This window comes from Pygocentrus nattereri, chromosome 17, assembly GCF_015220715.1.
Source record: "Pygocentrus nattereri isolate fPygNat1 chromosome 17, fPygNat1.pri, whole genome shotgun sequence".
Lineage (NCBI taxonomy): Eukaryota > Metazoa > Chordata > Actinopteri > Characiformes > Serrasalmidae > Pygocentrus > Pygocentrus nattereri.
Window position 1 is genome coordinate 3,299,840 of NC_051227.1, and position 18,351 is coordinate 3,318,190.

Below are 18,351 nucleotides of genomic sequence, written 5' to 3' on the forward strand. Positions count from 1 at the left end.
TTAGTCACTTTTCAAGGCCTCACTAAGGGGCGATGTGCACATCCTTGTGTTCAAACATGGTGTTCGTGATGGACAAACTGTGGTTTGCACAGAAGTCCAAAAACTGAACACCACTCGGGCTCAGATCAGAGAGGCCATTCCTCCCAATCACACCCCTCCAGGTCTCACTGTCATTGCCCACATGAGCGTTGAAGTCCCCCAGTAGGACAATAGAGTCTCCAGGAGGAGCACTTTCAAGCACCCTTCCCAAGGACTCTAAGAAGGCTGGGTACTCTGAACAGCAGTCAGGACCTGTTCCCCAACCTGAAGGCGTAGGGAAGCTACCCTCTCGTCCACCGGAGAAAACCCCAACATACAGGCACCGAGTCGAGGGGAAATGAGAAAGCCCACACCTGCCCGCCGCCTCTCACCATGGGCAACTTGAGAAAAGAATAGTCCAGCCCCTCTCAAGGAGATTGGACCCAGAGCCCAAGCTTTGTTTTGAGGTGAGCCTGACTATATCTACCCGGCATCTCTCAACCTCGCACACCAACTCAGGCTCCTTCCCCGCCAGTGAGGTAACGTTCCAAGTTCCAAAAGCCAGTTTCAGCAACCGAGGATCAGAACGCCAAGGCCCACGCCTTCGGACACTGCCCGATCCACAAAGCACCGAACCCCTACTACTGCCCCTCCCTTTGTTGGTGGGTCGATGGGATGGGGGACTCATGTAACTCCTTCGGGCTGGGCATAATGAGTAAATGCCCGACCACCAGACGCTCGCTGGCGAGCCCCTCCCCCAGGCCTGGCTCCAGTGTGGGGCCCCGGTAACCCTGTTCTGGGCAGGGTACACAAGTCCTGTTTTTGTCTTTTCATAAGGGTTATTATGGATCACACTTTGTCTGACCTGTCACCTAGGACCAGTTTGCCATGGGAGACCCTACCAGGAGCTTTTGCTCCAGACAACCTAGCTCCTAGGATCATTCAAGCACGCAAATCCCTCCACCACGATAAGGTGGTGATCCATGGAGAGGATATATATATATATATATATATATATATATATATATATACACACACACACAAAAGCAGTTAGTCTGTGTAAATAGAGAATAAACCGGTAAATCACTGGAGTTTCTCCAGTTTACAGTGTGGATCCTCCAGTAGATCAGACAGCAGCTTTACTACGAACTCTCCTGGGTGATTATAAGTCAGATCCAGTTCTCTCAGGTGGGAGGGGTTTGATTTCAGTGCCGAAGCTAGAGAAGAACAGCCTCTATCTGTAACCATACAATCAGACAATCTGAAGAAAAAAAACAAAAAAAGAGGGACAGCTGGTTTTTACATACAGCTATAAACCAGCTGCAGTTCAAAACAAACACAGCAAAAAATTCTGTGAAATGCACATCAACGCATCTAAATATGAACAGGATAAAATGACAACTTGATGAAGTGACAGCTTCACATTTTATATTTCACATGTTTTTTCACATTTGAAGGCAACTAAAGTCAAAATTTCCAAAGTGGTTTTTACAATATGAGCTACTACACAGGGTTTTAACAGGGGTCCAAACCCCAGTGGGCAAGACCAAAGGTGACTAAAGAATAAATCCCCTAAGAGCAAAAGGAAGAAATGTTGAGAGGAACCAAGATTCAAAAGAAAAATTCATTCTCCTCATGTAAGCAAACAATTATAGAAAACGTGTAACATTTAACAAAAGATAAGATTTTACAATTAAAATACAACATTGGGATGGATATCAGGATATGGAAAAAAAGAGAAACGATTAAAAACTATTTAGATAAAATTTCTTTGAGGCATAGAGCACCAAACACATGATTTGGTTAGGTGTTTCCATAGGGAAACTTTAGTATTAGCTTTGGCTTTGTGACTATGACAGCAATATGAGGGTAGTTCATCCTGTTTTTAGGGCTCTGCTGTTGGAGTTGATGAAGTGCTATCTCTGTCTGAGGCATCTGGAGCTCCTAACAGTGAGTCTGAGCCCTCTTTATTGGTTTTCAGCACACTGTAGAATCTTTTCTGCCACTCAACAAACTAATTTACATTTTGCACAAACAAAAATAGTAATGCTACAGTCACTTCTGATGAAAAGTGTGTCTTGTGGATGCAGTGAGAGAAAAAAATAGGCTCTGAAAGACAATAGTTACAATAACTTTTGGGTCATATGCAACAACTAATTGAAAATGTAAAACTGGACCAGAGAAAATAAAGCAATCTCAAAAAACATGAACTACATCACAGGAGCAACATCACCAACCCAACATGACCGGTAAGATTCTCCTGGAGATATGATTTTAGGAAGATATTTAGAACTTAAACAAAGCAGAAACCATTTTCCTTCTGGAAGCATTGCAGACTGAAGTTCTAGATAAAGGTGAAATGGAAGAAATGACAAAAGCACCAATTAAGTTAAACAATTTATAGAATAGCAAAGAACAATACAGCTAGCAAATAATTAAAATTAAAGCCTGTCAAAAATAAACAAGATTATTCTAAAGTTTAAAAAAGTTTCTCTTGATGAAATCATTATAAATCTTTATACTAAAAGAGACATGAAAGTAAAATACTATGTCTGTGGTTTGGCTGAGTAGAATCATATGAACTGCTTCTGTGTAAGGGGATTACAGGATTTTTCCCATGTTAATTTCCAGAATTACTCTGACTGTAGTAGTGATCCTGCCTGGACAACTGCACCTCCCTTCTCATTGGTGTTCCTTTCAAAACTTTCCCTCTTCACTATTTCCAAAACTCAGCAGCTACATTTCTCTCTCACTGAGAGAGACCTTCTCGCTGAGAAATCAGATCACATCACCCCAAATCCATATTAGTTACACTGGATATACTATGTCCTGCTGTTTTATCTCTCTGTAGTGCAGATCATTGTCACCCTGGATGAGGCCAACTGCTGTTGTGTCATCTGCAAATTTGACGATGTGGTTGGTGGTGGACCTGCCACTGCAGTTGGGGGTCATCAGCGTGAACAGCAGTGGGCTCAGGACGCAGCCCTGAGGGGAGCCGGTGCTCAGAGAGATGACATTGGAGATGTTGTTGCCCACCTGCACAGACTGAGGTCTATTTGTTAGAAAGTCCAGCAGCCAGTTACACAGGTGGGTGCTGAAGCCAAGGGGGGCCAGTTTGCTTATCAGATGTTGTGGGATAATTGTTTTAAATGCTAAGCTGAAGTCCAGAAACAGCATGCGCACATGTAGACACATGTACACACATCTTTCCTTCCAGGTGTTCTAAGCTCAGGTGAAGTGCAGAGGAGATGGCATCCTATGAGGAGCGATTAGGGTGGTAAGCGAACTGGTATGGGTCAAATGTGGAAGGGAGTTTGGAGGTAATGTGGTCGTTTACCAGCCTCTCGAAACACTTTATCATGAAGGGGTGAGTGCTACAGGGCGGTAATCATTGAGGGAGGAGATTGTGGGGTTTTTTTGAGCACCGGTATGATTGTGGCAGTTTTTAGGCATGATGGTACGACAGCCTGTTTCAGCGAGGTGTTGAAGATGTCCGGGAGAACCCCAGCCAGCTGATCGGCACATTCCTTAAGGACCTGTCCAAGTATGTTGTCGGCACCCGCCGCTTTCCGAGTGTTTACTCTCACGAGTGTTCTTCGGACATCCACCTAATCCAGGCAGAGTATCTGCTCATCAGGGCGAGGAGTAGATTTTACCACAGGGAGTGATATTCAGTGCCTCAAACCTTCCAAAATATTTATTTATTTCGTTGAGAAAGTTGATGTTATTTTCACAGGGGGGAGGAGCAACTTTATATTCTGTGATTGTCTGAATGCCTTGCTACATTTGTCTTGTCTTCGATGGATTCTGGAAGAAATATTGCACTTTTTGACCATGAGCATGCTTTGCGACTCTTATGGCCTGGTTCAGGTTTACTCTTGCTGTTCTGATTGCCACCACATCACTGGATTTGAAAGCAGTGTTTCATGCTTTCAGCCTTGCACGTACCTCACTGGTCATCCAAGGTTTCTCGTTCGCCCATGTGAAGAGGTTTTTAATTACACTCACATCCTCCATGCACTTCTGGATGTATGCAGACACAGACTCAGTATACTCATCCACCCATGTGTGATTTTCGGTGGCTGCTGCCTTGAACATGTCCGTGCACTCAAAGCAGTCTTGTAGTTTTTCCATGGCTCCTGCAGGCCAGACCCTCACCTGCCTCATGGAGGCTTTTTTCCTGATCAGCAGGGGCTTGTATACTGGAATTAACATCACAGAGAGATGGTCTGAGGAGCCAAGGTATGGGCGGGTGCTGTCTTGAATGCCTTTTTGATGTTGCCCTATATGCCAGATCTAGCATGTTCTTTCCTCTGGTTGCAAAGTTCACATAGTGTTGCAAGTGGGGAAGTTTCAGTTTTCAGGCCTGATTAAAGTCCCCCGCCACAGTTAAAAACTCCCTCTGGATATGTAGACTGCAGTTTGCTGATGGAATGGTAGAGAACATGGTGTTTGCACTGTGAGGGATGTCCATGGCAATAATGATGATTATTTTGAATTCCCTGGGCATATAAATAGGCTGGGCGGCACGGTGGCGTGGTGGGTAGCGCTGTCGCCTCACAGTGAGGAGGGCCTGGGTTCGATTCCCCGGCCGGGTGACCAGGGTCCTCTCTGTGTGGAGTTTGCATGTTCTCCCCGTGTCTGTGTGGGTTTCCTCCGGGTTCTCCGGTTTCCTCCCACAGTCCAAAGACATGCAGTCAGGCCAATTGGACATGCTAAATTGCCCCTAGGTGTGAGTGTGTGAGTGACTGTCTGTGTGTCTGCCCTGTGTGTCTGCCCTGCGACCTGTCCAGGGTGTGTCGTGCCTTTCGCCCAAAGACTGCTGGGATAGGCTCCAGCACCCCCCCCGCGACCCTGACGGAGAAGCGGCTTGGAAAATGGATGGATGGATAAATAGGCTGACATTTACAGCTCCACATCAGAAGAGCAGTAACTCAAGACCTTCACTGTATTGTTACACCAGTTGCTGTTGGCGAATATGCAAACACCACCACCCCGGGTTTTACTAGTTCTTGCTCTTGCGCTGCTTCTGTCTGACTGGAATATTCTTAGACCCTCCATGCTAATGGTGTCATCTGTAACGGACAAATTAAGCCATGTTTCTGTTAAGATTATGGCACAGTTGGGAAGTACAGTTTTCTCACCTCCTGTTTTGTTGTTAAGTCCAGCCACAGATAGTCCGATTTGTTCTCTAAGGACCGTACATTCGCGAGCAGGATAGAGGGAAGTGGCGGTCTGCCTGGGTTAGCTTTTAGCTTAGCTGTTAGCCCAGCATGGCATCCGCACTTCCACTTTCTATCACACCGCCTCTGCCACTGGCGGTATGAGGCTGTCCTACCTCACAGGCTGGATGTGGCCAACGTAGCAGTGCGAGGCAGCGTAGAAGGTCCAGAGTGGTTGCATCTACGAGTCCCAATTTGCTTGATCTTCTTAAATGCAGTATGTTTTGACGATGGTATACTGACTTGCAATGTATGCACTGCAGATTCGCTGTGAAACTATGCAAATTCTCAGAGTTATAAGTCATTAAGTGTCCGATACTATCGCGAGCCATAGCAGCCGCAGCTGAACAGGGCCCAGCCATCTTGTTATGGCGATGACAATAATAATGATGATGATGAGTGGAGCGTGTACAACTTGCTAAGTGTTCAAATTTGAAGCAAAAACAAACTTGTCTCAGTTTCAGTGGATTTATATGGAGGAGAGGAAGCTCTGTGTCAGTATTTCACTGCTGTTGTCTAATGTAAACGTGCAAAAGTTTTAAGTTGCTGCAACAGTCGCCTTCAGAGAAACAGTTTCTCCCTCAAAATCTGTCAGTATCTGAGAGCTAGGAGCAGATGTTCGTTCTTCGGAGCTGGTGCTTGAGGAGAATGTCTAAAGTAATATTATGGGCCATGATGACCCGGTGGGCATTCCTGCAAGCATTTGTGCATTTTTAGCTTTTTACCAACTGGTTTGTTGGTAACTAATAGTTTTAATCTTTAGTTTTAATAATTTTAATAGTTTTATTAAGTAGTTGATAGTTTAATATCTTCAGCTAACATGGCTTATCTAGAATTTTAGCTGTAGTTATTTTCACCTATCCAGTGATTTATCACGCTGAGGACATGAGCTGATGTTATTGAACTCTTTTCCCTGCATTTATATTCTTTATAATATCTTTTATTTAGTTTTGACTCTGACACTGTTGTTTGTTCTGGACACATCCTTGAATTCCAGTCTTGGCAACTATGGCAAAGACAAAATGACACATCTTTCTGTGGTGGCTGCAGGGGAACTTGTTTTCCCAGAGTTTACACATTTCCATTTCTTTTGAAGAATTTAGTGGTAATGTGCTTTCATCACCATGTTATAAGGTTAAGAGGACTATAACTTCCTCCACAACTGGCAGCTTTATCAGAAACCTTGTAAGTCGCTCTGGATAAGATCGTCAGCCAAATGCTAAAAAAAAACCTCCCGCAGTTATCAACTTCTGTCAGCTGTCCATCTAATCCCACTGAATTAGATACCTTGACCAAATCCCTAGAAGATACTCTTCGATCTACGTTAGACAGTGTAGCTCTATTAAAAAGCAAAATAGTATGGCAGAAAAAAACTCGCCCCTTGGTATAATGATCACACTCGAGCATTAAAACAGACTGCCAGACAACTAGAGCGAAAATGGCGTCTGACTAAATTAGAAGTGTTCTAGTCCGCCTGGAAGGAGAGCCTTATAGACTATAGAAGAGCTCTTACTGCAGCACGTTCAGCCTATCTCTCCTCTCTCATAGAAAACAATAAGAACAATCCCAGACTACTATTTAGCACAATTTCTAAACTAACAGAGAACAAAACAGTCACTGAAGCCCAGATGCCATCAGCCTATAGCAGCAATGATTTTATGAATTTCTTTAGTGATAAAATCGAAAAAATTAGACAAATTCTGAACACACAGTTAAACTCCACAAACCTGCTGGCTTATAATTCCAGTCTAGACCCTGAGAATATTAGTCACTGCAGATAGGCTGGAATCATTTACATTACTTCAAGAAAATGAACTAGTTAAAATAGTTTCTTCTGCAAAACCATCTACCTGTATGGTACCCAATTCCTACAGGTCTACTCAAGGAAATCTTACCAGAAATAACCAAGCCTATTCTGTCAATACTAAACTCCTCTCTTAGCCTTGGATACATCCCAAAAACTTTTAAACTTGCAGTAATTAGACTGCTGATTAAGTAAGCTAACCTCGATCCCTGTGATCCCTGTGATCCCTGTGAAATCAAATTATAGACCTATCTCAAATCTCCCCTTTATATCTAAGATCCTGGAAAAAGTGGTAACCAAACAATTAAGCTCTTATTTGCATAGGAATAATCTACATGAAAAAATTCAGTCTGGTTTTAGGCCACATCATAGTACAGAAACAGCACTAGTATCCATCCATCCATCCATCCATTAGCTTCCGCTTCTCCGGGGTTCGGGTCGCGGGGGCAGCATCCTAAGCAGTGAGGCCCAGACCTCCCTTTCCCCAGCCACTTCCACTAGCTCTCCAAGGGGGATTCCGAGGCGCTCCCAGGCCAGCTGGGCGACATAGTCACGCCAGCGTGTCCTGGGTCTTCCCCGGGGTCTCCTCCCAGGTGGACTTGCCTGTGACACCTCCCGAGGGAGGCGTCCAGGAGGCATCCTAATCAGATGCCCGAACCACCTCAGCTGACTCCTCTCGATGTGAAGAAGCAGCGGCTCTACTCCGAGTCCCTCCCGGATGACCGAACTTCTCACCCTATCTCTAAGGGAGAGCCCAGACACCCTGCGGAGGAAACTCATTTCGGCCGCTTGTATTCGCGATCTTATTCTTTCGGTCATTACCCAAAGCTCATGACCATAGGTGAGGGTGGGAACGTAGATTGACCGGTAAATCGAGAGCCTTGCCTTATGGCTCAGCTCTTTCTTTACCACAACAGACCGGTAAAGAGCCCGCATCACTGCTGACCCAGCACCAATCCGCCTGTCAATCTCCCGCTCCCTTGTACCATCACTCGTGAACAAGACCCCGAGATACTTGAACTCCTCCACTTGAGGCAAGAGCCTATCCCCGACCCAGAGAGGGCTCTCCACCCTTTTCCGCCTGAGAACCATGGTCTCGGATTTGGAGGTACTGATTCTCATCCCAGCCGCTTCACACTCGGCTGCAAACCGATCCAGCGAAAGCTGAAGTTCGCGGCCTGATGTCCCCAATAGGACCACATCATCTGCAAACAGCAGCGATGTGACCCTGAGGTCACCAAACCGGACACCCTCCATCCCCTGACTGCGCCTAGAAATTCTATCCATAAAAATTATGAATAGAATCGGTGACAAAGGGCAGCCCTGACGGAGTCCAACTCTCACTGGGAACAAGTCTGACTTACTGCCGGCCATGCGAACCAAACTCCTGCTCTGTTTGTACAGGGCCTGAATGGCTCGTAGCAAAGAGCCATGTACCCCGTACTCCCGAAGCACCTCCCACAGAATACTCCGGGGAACACAGTCGAATGCCTTCTCCAGATCCACAAAGCACATGTGGACTGGTTGGGCAAACTCCCATGAACCCTCCAGAATCCTGGAGAGGGTGAAAAGTTGGTCCAGTGTTCCACGACCAGGACGGAACCCGCACTGCTCCTCCTGGATCCGAAGTTCAACTATAAGCCGGACTCTCTTCTCCAGTACCCCTGCATAGACCTTGCCAGGGAGGCTGAGGAGTGTGATTCCCCTGTAGTTGGAACACACCCTCCGGTCCCCTTTTTTAAAAAGAGGCACCACCACCCCAGTCTGCCAATCCAGTGGCACCGCCCCCGATGTCCACGCAATGTTGAAAAGGCGTGTCAGCCAAGACAGCCCCACAACATCCAGAGCCTTGAGGAACTCAGGGCGGATCTCATCCACCCCTGGAGCCTTGCCACCAAGGAGCTTCTTAACCACCTTAGCGACTTCGGCCTCAGTAATGGACAAGCCTATTCCCATGTCCCCAGACTCTGCCTCCTCACTGGAGAACGTGTCGGTGGGATTGAGAAGGTCCTCAAAGTATTCCTTCCACCGCCCAATGACGTCTTCAGTCGAAGTCAGCAGCACACCATCTCCACTATATACGGTGCTAGTGGCACACTGCTTTCCCCTTCTGAGTCGCCTGACGGTTTGCCAGAATCTTTTCGGAGCCGACTTAAAGTCACTTTCCAAGGCCTCACCAAACTCCTCCCATACACGGGTTTTTGCCTTGGCGACGACTGAAGCCGCAGATCGCTTTGCCTGTCGATACCTGCCAGCTGCCTCTGGTGTCCCACAGGCCAACCATACCCGGTAGGACTCCTTCTTCAGCTTGACGGCATCTCTCACCTGGGGTGTCCACCACCGGGTTCGAGGATTACCGCCCCGACAGGCACCAACTACCTTACGGCCACAGCTACAGTCAGCCGCTTCAACAATGGAGGAACGGAACATGGCCCATTCTGAGTCTATGTCCCCCACCTCCCCCGATATCTGGTCAAAGTTCTGACGGAGGTGTGAGTTGAAGATCAATCTGACAGGTTCTTCTGCCAGACGTTCCCAGCAAACCCTCACTATACGTTTGGGCTTGCCTGGTCTGACCGGCATCTTCCCCCACCACCTGAACCAACTCACCACCAGGTGGTGATCAGTTGACAGCTCAGCTCCTCTCTTTACCCGAGTGTCCAAAACACATGACCGCAAGTCCGATGACACGACTACAAAGTCAATCAATGAACTGCGGCCTAGGGTGTCCTGGTGCCATGTGCACTTATGGACATCCTTGTGTTCAAACATGGTGTTCGTGATGGACAAACTGTGGTTTGCACAGAAGTCCAAAAACTGAACACCACTCGGGTTCAGATCAGAGAGGCCATTCCTCCCAATCACACCCCTCCAGGTCTCACTGTCATTGCCCACGTGAGCGTTAAAGTCCCCCAGTAGGACAATAGAGTCTCCAGGAGGAGCACTTTCAAGCACCCTTTCCAAGGACTCTAAGAAGGCTGGGTACTCTGAACTGCTGTTCGGTGCATAAGCACAGACAGCAGTCAGGACCCGTTCCCCAACCCGAAGGCGTAGGGAAGCTACCCTCTCGTCCACCGGAGAAAACCCCAACATACAGGCACCGAGTCGAGGGGCTATTAGAAAGCCCACACCTGCCCGTCGCCTCTCACCATGGGCAACTCCAGAAAAGAATAAAGTCCAGCCCCTCTCAAGGAGATTGGACCCAGAGCCCAAGCTGTGTGTTGAGGTGAGCCCGACTATATCTAGCCGGTATCTCTCAACCTCACGCACCAACTCAGGCTCCTTCCCCGCCAGTGAGGTAACGTTCCAAGTTCCAAAAGCCAGTTTCAGCAACCGAGGATCAGAACGCCAAGGCCCACGCCTTCGGACACTGCCCGATCCACAAAGCACCGAACCCCTACTACTGCCCCTCCCATTGGTGGTGGGTCGATGGGAGGGGGGACTCATGTAACTCCTTCGGGCTGGGCCCGGCCGGGCACCATGAATAAATGCCCGGCCACCAGACGCTCGCTGGCGAGCCCCTCCCCCAGGCCTGGCTCCAGGGTGGGGCCCCGGTAACCCTGATCCAGGCAGGGTACACAAATCCTGTTCTTGTCTTCTCATAGGGGTTATTATGGATCACACTTTGTCTGACATGTCACCTAGGACCAGTTTGCCATGGGAGACCCTACCAGGAGCTTTTGCTCCAGACAATATAGCTCCTAGGATCATTCAAGCACGCAAACCCCTCCACCACGATAAGGTGGTGATCCATGGAGAGGAACAGCACTAGTAAAAAATTATAAATGATCTTTTATTATTCACGGACCAAGGAAATGTGTCTTTGTTAGTCCTCCTTAACCTTAGCGCAGCATTTGACACAATAGACCACTCTATCCTACTAGATAGACTAGAAAACCTTGTAAGGGTAACAGGAACAGCTCTTTCCTGGTTCAGGTCCTACCTCACTGATACCTATCAGTTTGTTAATGTAAAGGGTGAATCATCTGTTCTTGCAAAAGTAATGTATGGTGTTCCACAAGGCTCTGTTTTAGGACCTATATTATTCACAATATATATGCTACCATTAGGCACCATTATCAGTAAACACGGCATAAATTTCCACTGCTATGCCGATGACACCCAGTTATATATATCAAGCAAACCGGATGATAAAATTAAACTTGGCAAGATTGAGGACTGTGTAAAAGACATAAAAGATTGGATGTCAAGAAATTTTCTGCTACATAACTCTGATAAATCAGAGGTCCTGATTCTTGGTTCAAAATTAGCTAGAAACAAGCTGTCTAACTTAACACTTAACAATCTCTCAGTTGCATCAAGCTTATCTGTTAAAAATCTTGGTGTCGTGATAGACGCTGATCTGTCCTTCGACACACACATAACTAATATCACTAGAACAGCCTTCCTGCAACTCCGCAATATCGCTAAATTAAGAAATGCATTATCCCTACAGGATGCAGAAAAGCTAGTTCATGCATTTATTACTTCAAGGCTAGATTATTGTAATGTCTGGATGTCCCAGCAAAAGCCTTAACAAGCTTCAGCTAGTCCAGAACGCTGCAGCCAGAGTCCTCACAAGAACCAGAAAGTTCGACCATATTAGTCCAGTTTTATTAAACCTGCACTGGTTACCACCAGTGCACCAATTTCGCATTGATTATAACATTCTATTACTGACATATAAAGCTCTAAACGGACTCGCCCCTCAGTACCTGAGTGAGCTCCTCTCCCACTATGAACCATCGCGCCTACTTAGATCACAAGGTGCTGGCTTACTACTGGTACCTAGATTTAATAAAGTTACATCAGGGGGGAGAGCTTTCTCATACAAAGCCCCCCAGCTCTGGAATAATCTTCTTGTTAATGTTCGGGAATCAGACACAGCCTCAATCTTTAAGTCTAGGCTAAAAACTTATTTGTACAGTCAAGCATTTGGTGATTAGTCTTCCCTGTCAGGTCTAGACCTGCTGGAGTCTCTGCTGCTCTGTTTTACTGTAATCTGTGGTCAGCCACACTTTACAGAACTGACTCTGTGTTTTTCTTTCCTTTCTCTGCCGAGCTGATCAGCTGCCCATCCTGTGTGTCTGATGCTGTTGCCTCTTCTGCCTTGATTGGTGCCGCTCGGACCCGGATTTTCTTTTCTTTTCTTTTCTCTTCTCTTCTTTCTGTAATACTGATTGTTTTGTAAAGCTGCTTTGTGACAACACCTGTTGTAAAAAGCGCTATATAAATAAATTTTGCTTGCTTGCTATGTTATTGTTTTTTCCCATTTTACATTTACATTTTACAAATTAGTAAATGCTACAATTAACAACTTACTACACATTACTAATGGCACATAGGAGAGCTGACCCAAGTGCAGAGAGGAGAACCTGTGTGAAAGGGATTGAGGGAACTAGGAATGAATGATTTGTTGTGAATTATAATTATCGTTATTATACATAGATTTTTAGAATATAAAAGACATAAATTGGGTGGATGGACTTGTACATGATTTTGCACCTTTAGGTTGAAATCACTTAAATCACTTAAAGCTGCAATTGAATCACCAACGGGATGAATGGTGGCCTAATATGTCACAAATGTGCCACCAGGAAACATAGCGTAGTAAATGTTCTGTAGATCAGAGCAAATTTTTTGTGGTTCTTTTTTTTTGTCCTTTCTTTTGGTTTGGAAATGTTTCTTGTTTCAGCCCCTATTTTCATTTATGTATAGTGTTTGTTATTTTTTCCTCGTTTCTTTTGGTTTGGAGAGCTGTTTTGTATTCTTGAGGCAGTTTTACTTTTCCCTTTTCATTTGGAAAAAGACACTATGGGTATTAAACCAGTCACCCATCTACAGCATCTACTGTGATGCTGAACTGCCATTTGCCATGACCATAAATGCAGGTACATGGTTGCCTGGTTGATGCTAATCAGGCTTCTGGGAATTGTTTTTTTCCAGGGCTGTCTCTCCACAGTCACCCCCTGCTGGCAGCTGGCAGCCCAGGCTGAGCCATTACAGGTTTAAACACTAGATATTTAGTATGCATTCTTTTAGGTCAGCACAACTTTTTCCCATAATCATATATCATACCCTATCATATATCATAATGTCATTGATCGCTTACTACAGACCTGTAAACTGTTACTGAATTATCTCTGCTGGGAGCGGGACCACCTCCTCAATCTACAGATCTACATAATTCAACTGAAAACCACAATATGTATAAAACACTAGTTGTAAGAGCCAGTTAAGGGTTAGTTCATTTGTTGTAATGATTTAGTTAAATGGTTAAAATATGGTAAAGATAATTTAATAAGAATTCATGGTAATTGTATTTTCTAAAATGCATAATTTGGTAATGTGGATATTTTAAAGAATTTGTTTATTTATTTATTTTTGCTGCTTGTGCGTTAAGGTCATATGGCAGCTAGAGACGTGGGAAGCAACACAGTTTTTTGACCGAGCCATATCGAGTCCGATGTACTGTTTATTTTGTGTCTACAAGTAAACTTTTAAAGGAAGATTCGGGCTCACTCGCGTTTTTCAAATACTGGTTGTTAAACGGACAGCAAATGGTGGTACAAAAGAATTCACAAGGAAAACGGAGTGCCATATCATAAGTCAAAAAACTAGCTTAACAGAGCCTCGCTGGATTACCTGAATAACGCGGTTCAAGCAAAAAAGGAGCTCGCCCTGAGAAGTCAATAACAAACGGGTAATTCTCTGAAGCGTTCTCCAGGAAAAGGTATCGAAAAGCTTTCTTTATTTTTAAACATTGTGAAGAAAGGACGCGATACGCATGCATGAATATGGTTCATACGTTTGGACGAAAACGAAGGTAGTTCGAGGTAGCGAGCTGAGCCTCTGCCCTGTGAGAATCTATCTCTGCCCTGTGAGAACAGACACGTGAATAGCAAGATTGGATTTGGTCAATGTGGAGTTTTTTTTTATTTCGGAAAGGTTGTTTGCACTCGGTTCGTGAAGAAAGGCAACTTTGAAGTAAGTGCTTTAAACTTTGCGCACGCAACGTGAGAATTAACTCTGCGATTTTTTAAGATGGCTGACGAAGAGGAAATGAGACGTGACGAGGATAGAGTAGAGCAGGGAAGATCACACAGGCTAACTGAGAAGGGTTTACAGGAGAGCTTGCAAAGGCTCATAGCATCGAGGAGACGAACTTTGGGAACTATAACAAGACAAATGAAAGAGATAGAGGCAATGAAGAGTGAAGCTCAAAATGTAAAAAATGTGAAAGATATGATGGAAAGTGATTTTGCACGGTCTCTAAATGAGTTCAAAGGTCTCAACAATGAAGTTGGCAATCTGTTGTCTGAAGATGAAAAAATGCTTGACCATGATAATTGGTTTGAATCAGGATTAAGGAGCAGTTTGAGTTAGAAGCAGCTAGAATTAAAGCTGAAAAAGAAGAGTTGGAGTTGGAGACTGCATTAGCAGAAAGCCAAGCAAAACTAAAAGTGCTTAAAGAATTTGAGAGGTCTGAAGATGGTTCGAGTAGTTATGCGTCAGTGCGGAAATCACTAAGTGGGAAAGTGAAGAAGGAAATAAATGGCATGATGCTACCGCAACAAGCTAATGTGAATGTTCGTGTACCAGTTCAAGTGCAGCACTCACAAATACCACAAAGGCCACAACCAGTCTCCAATCAAAGTCATATAGCTCAGAATAACAAAGGTGATGACATCTTGACAGTCATGCAAAAGCAGAATGTAATTACTGAGCTACTTGTAAAGCAACAGCAGCTTTCTCAGCTACCGACAAAGGACATATCTGTTTTCAAGGGTGACGCGCTCCATTACAAATCCTTCATAAGGGCATTTGAGCATGCGATTGAACATAAGACAGACAATGATCAAGATAAATTGTACTTCTTAGAACAGTACACAGATGGTGAGCCTCAAGAGCTTGTTCGCAGCTGTGCTCACATGACACCTGTCAAAGGTTATCGCAAGGCAAAGCGGCTACTTCATGAGCATTATGGGAATGAGCTTCGGATTGCCAGCGCCTATATTGATAAAGCACTCAAATGGCCGCAGGTGAAGTCAGATGATGGGAAAGCGTTAAATGCTTACGCAATGTTTTTAATTGGATGTTGTAACTCTATGGAGGACATTGAACTTCTAGAAGAGATGGATAATCCTACCAACCTACGGACAGTGTTGTCCAAACTGCCTTACAAAATGAAAGAACGTTGGCGCACCGAAGCTTTCGAGCTCAAAGAGCGAAGAGGTAGAAGAGCAAGGTTTGCTGATTTGGTGAACTTCATAGACCGCCAAGCTAAGATAGCTATGGATCCCCTTTTTGGTAATATTTCAGGCAGCCGCCCAACCACAATTGGAAAGATGAACCAAAGGGAAAAACAGCTGGCAAGAAAAGAGGTTCGTGGAAGCAGTTTCGCTACCAATGTTGCTGCTGAAAGCAAAGCACCTCAAGAAACACATGTCAAGCCTGCTAATGTGAGTAAAACAGTGAATGCCTTTGATAAACCATGTTTGTACTGCCAGTGGTCTCATACCCTTGCTTCATACAGTAAGATCAAAGGTCAGCCACATAAAGAGCGAGTGGAATTTCTGAAATCAAAGGGCTTATGTTTTGGATGCTTGGTTCCTGGACATCTCAGCAAATTCTGCAAAAGAAAATTAAGAGTGCCAAGAATGTGCATTAAAGCACCCTGACATTCTGCACAAAGAGAAAGATGAAGGTTCTATCTCACCAGAAAAGAAAGTTGGTGCTCAAGGTAAAGAATTGTCCTGTGCTGAAGTCCCCATCACACAAGAGTCCTGTGGCCTTACGGGGGCTGGAGAAGCTGAATGTGTGCTGTCAATAGTACCAATAAAGACCAAGTCAAAGAATAGTGACAAGCATATAGAAACATATGCTTTTCTGGACCCAGGAAGCACAGCAACGTTCTGCACAGAAAACCTGCGAAGGAAATTGAATGTGAACGGGAAACCCACAAGAATACTTCTTAGCACCATGGGCCAAGATAAACCAGGAGAACGAAAGCTCATGAACAGTTTTGTGATATCAGACCTGGAAGTGTGCGGGCTGAAAGACACTAAGTTCATTGAGTTACCCAAGGTGTTTACTCATAGCAGCATACCTGTTCATGCTGAGAACATACCCAAACAGTCAGATATCCAGAAGTGGCCTTACCTTCAGGAAGTGAGCTTGCCAGAGATAGAAGCTGATGTAGGACTACTTATTGGAGCAAACTGTTCAAGAGCAATGGAGCCCTGGCGCATCATTAATGGTCAAGCTGGAGGTCCTTATGCAGTGAAGACAGCCATTGGCTGGGTTGTGAACGGGCCTATAAGGAAGGATCCGAACGAGACAGAGAATGAACCACATTTCTCGGTCAACAGAATCTCTCTGATGGAGATTGAGAAGCTATTGGTTCAACAGTACAATATTGATTTTCCAGAGCGCAATTATGACGACAAGGAAGAAATGTCTTGGGAAGACAAACAATTTTTGCAGTCTGTGGAGAAGACAACAGTTTTTGAGAACGGACATTATAGCATCGGATTGCCACTCAGGAATGAGAAGCTCCAAATGCCTAATAACCGTTTTGTGGCAGAACAGCGTATAGCATGTTTGCTCAGGAAGTTTAAGAGGAATCCCGAGTTCGTTGAAGATTACAAGGATTTCATTGAAACCATCATTGACAAGGGCTATGCTGTCCAAGTTCCAACACATCAACTGAACAGAGATGACAACAGGGTGTTTTATATACCACATCATGGCGTCTATCACACGAAGAAACAAAAGTTGCGGGTGGTATTTGACTGCACATCCTCATTCCAAGATAGGTGTCTGAATAGTGAGTTGCTCCAGGGGCCTGACCTGACAAATACATTGGTTGGTGTTCTTCTGAGGTTTTGTGAGTAGCGGTTTGAGTCAGTAGCAGTAACGGCAGACATAGAGTCAATGTTCTACCAAGTTAAGGTGCCAGAATATGATTCAGACCTACTCAGTTTTCTTTTGTGGCCCAAAGGTAGATTGGATGAGCCATTGAAGGAGTTCCGGATGACCGTGCACCTCTTTGGAGCCACTTCTTCACCAAGTGTAGCGTCATACGCGCTGAGAAGAACTGCAGAGGATCACAAAGACGTTGCATCTCCAGACGCTGTTCAGACGGTCCTGTGCAATTTCTATGTAGATGACTGCCTGAGAAGTGTAGCTACAGATGATGATGCCGTGATCTTAGTCAATGATCTTCGAGCTTTGTGCAACAGTGGAGGGTTCAACTTAACAAAATGGATGAGCAATAGCAGAAAGGTGTTATTATCAATCCCTAAAGAGCACAGAGCCAGTGAAGTGAAAGACCTGTATTTACAACACGATACTCTGCCAGTAGAAAGAACGCTCGGTATACAGTGGGACACAGAAATGGATACTTTCACCTACAGCATGAAGCTGCCAGACAAACTGATGACCAGAAGAGGCATTTTGTCAATCATCAATTCCATCTACGACCCTCTTGGCTTTCTGGCCCCGGTCATCTTGACTGCTAAACTTTTGTTGAAAGATCTCTGTAAAGAACAACTTGGTTGGGATGAGAACATTGATGGAAAGCATGCTGAAGATTGGAAGAGATGGACGAAAGATGTTACTCACCTCACCAATTTCCATGTGAGTAGATGTTTAAAGCCCACCAAGTTTGGACGCACTACTTCAGCACGATTGCATCATTTTTCAGATGCCTCGGAGTATGCATATGGCACTGTGTCTTATCTGCTGCTAGAGAATGAACAAGGCAAGAAACACTGTGCTTTCCTTATAGGGAAGTCAAGAGTGGCTCCACTCAAAAGAGTCACAATCCCTAGGCTTGAGTTGACAGCAGCAGTTGTCGCAGTAAAGGTCGACAAGATGTTGCAGCAAGAACTTCAAGTTCCACTGCAACAGTCTGTCTTTTGGACAGACAGCACTACGGTGCTCAGATATATCTGCAGTGAAACTGCTCGTTTGAAAACGTTTGTTGCGAACAGAATTTCCTTGATCCGAGAAGCAACCAAGCCATCTCAATGGAAGTATGTCAGAACAAACGAAAACCCCGCAGATCAAGCCAGCAGAGGCTTGACTGTAAAGAGCTTGATGCAAGGAGGAACATGGATAAGTGGACCAGATTTTCTGCTAAATGAAGATGATTGGCCGGAACAGCCTGTGAGAAGGAAGGAAAGCTTTGACAAGGACCCGGAGGTCAAAAACTCAGTCGCTGTTAATACAGTCAAAGTTGAGGAAAATATGGAACCAATGAACCAGCTGATCAGCTACTACTCAGATTGGAATAAGCTTAAA

At 45.0% G+C, this 18,351-nt stretch overlaps 1 pseudogene; it reads right to left on the reverse strand.

Moving 5' to 3' along the window:
- Positions 1-1,101: 1,101 nt before the first annotated feature.
- The window catches only part of LOC108412463, a 29,316-nt pseudogene continuing 12,066 nt past the window's right edge, over positions 1,102-18,351 (reverse strand).